Source organism: Podarcis erhardii, assembly GCF_964252035.2.
Source record: "Podarcis erhardii genome assembly, chromosome: 10".
Lineage (NCBI taxonomy): Eukaryota > Metazoa > Chordata > Lepidosauria > Squamata > Lacertidae > Podarcis > Podarcis erhardii.
Window position 1 is genome coordinate 25,490,781 of NC_138500.1, and position 6,000 is coordinate 25,496,780.

Sequence of the window (6,000 nt, forward strand, 5' to 3'; positions counted from 1 at the left end):
GCTTAAAGTATTTTGCTTACTCAGAACCTAACAGGCTGCTTTCATACTTGCAAAGATCAGCAAATAGGTACTTAGGATGATGAGGCATAATGGTGTCTGCGTTGACACAGTGTTAGAAGGGTCCTATGGGAAAACCCATTATGCCAGTTTTTACGAAAGGTGTAATGTTTAAGAATGGTAGATATGTCTACAATGCAGATGATCTTGTTTCACTGTGCTGTATTCCTTGTTCTTTGTTGCCTGCAATATATTTTCCTTCTATTTGCAAAAGTAAAACTAAAATGCGAAAACACAATATATTTTCCTTCAGTTGTTTACACTTTCCCAGCTCCCAAACACCATTCATTGTCCGAACAGCTAATTGCACAACACGTGTGTGTAGAATCAACACATGGTGGGGTGGGGGCTGTGGCTTCTGGCTCTACCCATGACCTCTGTACATTGATCTGAGCTTTGCACAACCTGCATTCTTGTATTACAACTTTTCAGAGATGAATTTTGAAATGAAAATTGGAAATGTTATTGTACTAGAAGCATCAAAGGAGGGAGGAAAATAGAGGGAACATCTGGGGGCGAGAAGTCAGCTTTTAAATTTGTATTCATTTGTATTCATTTGGTGACAAGTTTGTTAAAAGTTATGGAAAGTCAGTATAAAATAAATGACAACTTTTCAGAGAAACCTAGATAGATTTGCTTAATTGCTTTTGCTCAATGGGTGAAATTCTTCTTCCACGAGAGACAAAGGCTCAATTCAAATTACACCAAATCATAGTTTAGAACATAGGTAGGCCAACTAAGGCCTGTGGGCCGGATCCAGCCCAATCGTCTTCTAAATCCAGCCCGTGGACGGTGTGAGAATCAGTGTGTTCTTACCAGAGTAGAACGTGTCCTTTTATTTAAAATGCATCTCTGGGTTATTTGTGGCGCCTGCCTGGTGTTTTCACATGAGTAGAATGTGTGCTTTTATTTAAAATGGATCTCTGGGTTATGTGTGGGGCATAGGAATTTGTTCATCCCCCCCCAAAAAAAATATAGTCCGGACCCCCCACAAGGTCTGAGGGACAGTGGACTGGCCCCCTGCTGAAAAAGTTTGCTGACCTGGTTTAGAACTTCCAAGTGCACAATCTATTATCATTTCCTCTCTGCTAAGCTATTCCCTCCCCCCATCTTCTTATTTGCAAATAACAGCAATCTCTGAGTGTAGAGCAGCAGGTGGAACTATGTTTGCAAATTCAGACAGCACACCAAACCAAAGTTGGCATAACTAAAACCAGGCCTTTGGCTGATTAACACTCTATGGCCTTTTAAATGTGCTTGTGCGATGGGGGTTACTGGTTTGTTTTTGGTTTTCCGTGATGTATTTTGTGTTCTCATTTTGTATTTTTATGTTGCAAACTGCCCTGTGATCTTTGCATGAAGGGTAGTATAAACATTTAATAAATGATAATGATTAACAGATTTTGCCTAATGTCTGAATTCAGTCAGTTACTAAAAATCCTGTATCCATACTCCTAACTTGTATTGACTTCAAAGCATAACTGTGTGGGAAGTTCAGTCAGAGTGTGTCTGTAGTAAATCATCATCAGTGGAATAGCATTAACTATAACAACATTAGCGAAGGAGATCAGACCAAAGGTCTATCTGGTAGCATTCTGTTCTCACAAAGCCCAGCCAGATACGTACAGGAAGTCCACAAGCAGGAAGTCCACAATAATGTGCTCCTGCTCTATACTAACTAGACATAGAGTATCTGCCTTGCTTGCATGCATGCATAAAGTCCCATGTTCAGTCCTGGGCATCTCCAGCTGGGGCTGGGACTCTTGCCTGAAGCACTGTACAGTTGCGACCAGTCAATGTAGATGATATGGAGCTAGATGGACCAATGGTTTGACTCAGTGTAGGACAGCTTCCTATAATAGAGGCGCTCATCACTTTGCCAACAAAGGTCTGTATAGTTAAAGCTATGGTTTTCCCAGTAGTGATGTATGGAAGTGAGAGCTGGACCATAAAGAAGGCTGATCACCAAAGAATTTATGCTTTTGAATTATGGTGCTGGAGGAGACTCTTGAGAGTCCCATGGACTGCAAGAAGATCAAACCTCTCCATTCTTAAGGAAATCAACCCTGAGTGCTCACTGGAAGGACAGATCCTGAAGCTGAGGCTCCAATACTTTGGCCACCTCATGAGAAGAGAAGACTCCCTGGAAAAGACCCTGATGTTGGGAAAAATGGAGGGCACAAGGAGAAGGGGATGACAGAGGACGAGATGGTTGGACAGTGTTCTCGAAGCTACGATGAGTTTGACCAAACTGTGGGAGGCAGTGGAAGACAGGAGTGCCTGGCGTGCTCTGGTCCATGCGGTCATGAAGAGTCGGACACGACTAAACGACTAAACAACAACAACAAGTCCATTGATAATTTGGAATGCCCCATTCTGCACATTTACAAGCTCTGCAATATCCTTTAGAGGTACTATAGGTTGTTGTTCTCCCAATTGTTTTGAAACAAAAATGAACTATGTCAACCCTGACCGAGTACACGTCTGCACGTTTCCAACTGATATGACCTCATACTGAGCTCAAAAATCTTAACACTGGATGAGATGCATATGTAGATAGGAATCAAGCACACCATCTTGTTTGTATATACTTGTGGAAATTATGTGGAAATGAAACTGTGACATCTTGTTAGTAGAGAATTCATTCTCCAGGTGCCTATCATTATACAAGTCAAAACAGTACTATCCTCTCATAAAAGGGAAGTTGTCAGCAGGCTTGGGGAACCACAATGCTTGCAGAAGTATAAATATCACTTTGCGGGGGGGAGCAGGGGGGGCCCAAAGTGGTTAATGATAAGTGAGTATACACAGCGGGCATGTAATGATGGCTGAGTGTTGAAAAGAAGAAAAATGGAAACTGGGGAGGAATGCAAGAAGGAATGCCTGTCTGCCTGGAATCCTGAATAGGAGCATGCCACACAGACTGCAACCTTTTGTTGCAGGTACAAAGTTACTGATAAAAGGTAGATATGACAAATTGGCATGGAACAAGTAATTAATGCACGCTTGTAGTTTGCTCTTACTGTCTGACACCTCATAGTACATAAGTCACCTGTCACAACCAGAAGCCACCAAAAGCAAGGAACTCATGTGTGCCAGTTTGAAATACTGTCTCAAACAGGTTACTATCCTTATTCATAATGAATGTTTGACTTTACAGCAAAGCAGGGACCAAATGTATATTACCTGTCCAAAATAATGAAAAGTAAATGTATTTTCGGATTTAGATAAACCTGGAAAAATACGTAAAGTTTTATTTTAAGTTTTTATTCATATTAACCTTACTCAAGTGCAACAATGAATGTTGTAGTGACGATGAATACAGTAGCATCCTGGTTTTGTAAGTTTGATTATCTGCCAAATAACAGTCATGCAGGGTAGTGCAAATATAATTGCAGGGCTAACGTAACCACTATCTACAGAACTGAAAACTCAGTTAAATCATACTTTGTTAAGATTTAAGCATTTGTGAGCCCCTTCTGCTCAAAATAAATTGTGAACTTAGCGATTCCTAAGCATGCTGCTTAACTTTGACAAAAAAAAAGCACTATTCCCAACTGTACAAACATACAACATATTCTAAGGAACTTAACCATTCACAGTGTATGAGTTTCAAGGGTGCAGCAATTAAGGCGGAATAGCAGGAGCTACATCCCCAAGCTGCCATTCTGTGTACCTGCCTTTGACCCATCATGAAAGTAAGTATTTGTATAAATGAGAGATAATCAGGGGGCACTTAGTATAAGATTTGGCATAAACCTATGAGAGATTTAGGCTGCAATCCTAGGAGTAAACTGAATTGAATTCAATAGGCTTACCTCTGAGTAGACATGTATAGAAATGCACTGTTAGTCAATCATCCATTAGCTGTCTCTGTTGTGGCTGACATCACTAAGATGACATGGAGGAGACCTATCTACTATCTTGCTTCCTTTCCACCTAATTCTGTTGCCGTCACTGACATGTATACAAAACATAGCTCAGGATCTTGGGGCATTACCATTGCACTTCTGAGACTGTCATTACTCACACAGTGTGCAATGATTTGTCATTGCCGTAAATAAAAATGACTGACAACTTTTGTAAAAAATAAATAATTTTATTTTTATTTTTTGCTTTTCGGTGTTTGTCTTTTATGGCTGCAAGCTCTCTTGGGAACAATTTATGTGGGTGCTTAATTTAAACAGAAGCCTTTCAAAATTAAGCTCAGCTTGAAAGTTCAGCTGTTTTTCTCTGCCACCCATTATCTAATGATTAACAAAAGACAGCATACCAAAGCTGCTGAATGAGGTGAATTTTTTTTTTTCCAAATTCCTATGTATATGAAGGAATTGGTTACTTTTGGTGTCAAATTCAGGTGAAATTTACCTGGCTAAAAAATTATAGGCATCTGTTTTCCAATCTATTTGAGGCTGATATCCTGGATTCACATTTACTGACACATCAAACAGGTTCCACACACACAAGGTGTACTACAAAGTTAGCCTAACACAAATCTGTGGCAGCAAGTAATAACTGCAAACAAATATTGATGGATATTGTCATACTATTTATTTTGGCTGTTTTTAATGCTTACTCCATATGGCGCTGTTTATTATATGGAACTCTTGGATATCTACTGTTTTATACTAGCAACAGCCAACTACTTCTTCTCTGATTCTCATTTATTTTTCAAAGCATTGGTGTCTCTATAAATAGTCATGTTGTTTTGTTGTTGTTGTTTGTTTAAATTCTATTTAAATATATAGGATGAACTTTCTAGACAGTCGGGGATTGCAACTAATACTTTCTGAATGTGCCTAATTTTCACTTTGCATCCTTGAACTCTGCCTTCTGCAGCAACTTCAGGGTGAAATTACAAAGGCAGATCCTACATTTACAGTATAGTTATGCACAGCCATCCCCTCTGCCTTAACGTCATTAGCATTCACAACCTGAAGCGGTACAACTGAACTGCAAATGACAGCAGAACCAAACACGAAACTAGAAAGGAGAAACGCCCAGCGCCTTGGTAACATCAGCAGATGCAATAATCTTAACATTTAGGTGGTGACCTATTTTTGTAGCACTCCGGGGGGCCACTTAAGAGACTTTGCCTTTTCTGCCCAGCTTATTCCACCCCAAACCCTGGGGCTGGAAACAGAAATAAAACCAGCATATGAAGAGGACGCAATAGTATTAAAAATTTCTCAGGAGAGTGGAAAGGGGCGGAGGGGAGGGAGCTAGAGGGATGCTCGGGAGGAGGAAATGCTATTATTCCAGTTTAGCCATAATGATTTAACAAGGTGGGGGAGAGAAAGTCAGGCTGGTGAGGAAGGAGCAGCCAGCCTGCCAGCCGGGCCCGGGGCTGCCTCGGAGGCAGATGCCCTTCTTCCTTCACTTCCCCGCGGGGATTCCCTTCCCTCCATCTCCGGGGGTGGAGGAGGCGGCGACGGTGGCGGCGCCTTTCCCGCCCTTCCTCCGCATCTCCTTCCCCACCCTCGGGCCACCCGCTCTCCTACCTGGGCAATGGCGAACCAGGGAGGGGAGCCAGCCACCCACGGCAGCAGCAGCAGCAGCGGCCGCCTGCTCCTCCGCCGCTCGCCTCCATCCTCGCCGCCGCCCGCTCCTCGCGCACAGGAAGGAACTTGCCAGCGGCCGCCGAGGAGGCAGAAGCAGCGCCTCCGGGTAGAAGAAGCGGCGCCGCCTCCGCCGCCCCACTGAGCACGCGCGGCAGAGGCCGGGGGGGGGGAGCGGGGAGCGGGGAGCGGGGAGGGGGGCGGGCGCGCAGACAGGCAGGCGGGCGGGCGGGCGGGCGCTGATGTGGCCGGGCGTCGCCGGCGCTCGGAAAACTCCTCAGCGCTTCCACGGCGGGGGCCGCGAGAGCTCCAGGGAACCCCGCTCCGCGCAGGCTGGAGCAGCCCACCTCGGAGCGCCAGGAAGCGCCGAGGGGCCCGGAATGGG

At 43.9% G+C, this 6,000-nt stretch overlaps 1 protein-coding gene across 2 annotated transcripts in view; it reads right to left on the reverse strand.

The window, feature by feature from the left end:
* SLC41A2 (solute carrier family 41 member 2) overlaps nt 1-5,747 on the reverse strand; it is a 50,477-nt gene extending 44,730 nt beyond the window's left edge. For both annotated transcript variants that reach the window (XM_081879264.1, XM_081879265.1), the window contains exon 1: nt 5,559-5,747. The gene's annotated coding sequence lies outside the window, so the exon portion shown is untranslated. The remainder of the gene's footprint in view (nt 1-5,558) is intronic.
* Between the last annotated feature and the right edge of the window lie 253 nt (nt 5,748-6,000).